This window comes from Monopterus albus, unplaced genomic scaffold (genome assembly GCF_001952655.1).
Source record: "Monopterus albus unplaced genomic scaffold, M_albus_1.0 scaffold40.1, whole genome shotgun sequence".
Taxonomy (NCBI): domain Eukaryota; kingdom Metazoa; phylum Chordata; class Actinopteri; order Synbranchiformes; family Synbranchidae; genus Monopterus; species Monopterus albus.
Genome location: NW_018127920.1, coordinates 3,511,248 through 3,512,272, shown reverse-complemented (window position 1 = coordinate 3,512,272; position 1,025 = coordinate 3,511,248).

Genomic DNA, 1,025 nt, shown 5'->3' with positions numbered 1-1,025 from the left:
GAAGATCTCTCTGACAGGGGATTCTGCTAAACGTTCCCAACAGACCCTCACAATACGTTTGGGTCTGCCGAGTCTGTCCAGCTTCCTCCCCCGCCATCGGATCCAGCTCACCACCAGGTGGTGATCAGTTGACAGCTCCGCCCCACTTCACTTTCATTTTTATGCCGATGATGTACAGATTTATATACCGTTAACACAGGATAATCAAAATCCACTTGCCTCTTTAGATGACTGCATCCGAGACATCAAGAAATGGTTAGCGCAGAATTTCCTGCATCTAAATGACAGTAAAACTGAGTATATGCTGATCAGCGCCGGACCACACGCAGGTGTCCCTAAGTTAGGCGTGTCAGCCCCTCCACTTAAAGATTCGCTAACAAACCTAGGAGTTATATTTGATAGTGGCTTCAACTTTGTATAACAGATCAGAGCCGTAGTTGTCAGGTTTGCCTGACTGCACCGACTTTCTCACTCCCCTCTCTCTGTTTTCACTCCCTTACCGTGATCACGTTTTCCTTCACACCTGTTTCTTAACCCCAGATTACCACCAGCTGCACCTGATTTGTTTCTCCCTATTTAGTCCCTGCTCTTCGTGCACTCCCCTGCCAGTTCTTTCCAGCATTTTGTCTAGCTCGTTGTTACCCATCGCCCCTTTGACTCTGTTAGTTTTGTCTTGCCTCCTTCTCTCCAGCTGCCTGGATTTATCCCTTCTCGCCTTGGGTGCTCCTTCGGACCACGGACCTCCTGCACTCTTCTCCACCACAACCTACAGGTCGATGCACAGTTCTCTACTTGCCGTATGTTTGCTTTCCTGTTCTCTTCAGTACAATCCAACCCGACCAGCCCAGGAGTGTAACCCAGTGTCCGCAGTCCGGTCATCTTCACCTCAGATCCATCACTGACTGTATATCTCCTTGCTCGACACCCGGTGCCTGCCTTACTCTGCTGTTCATTTATTGTCATTGATATCACTGTAAATAAAACTACCACGGTCTGTACCGAAGTCAGCCACCTGGGTCCGCTTT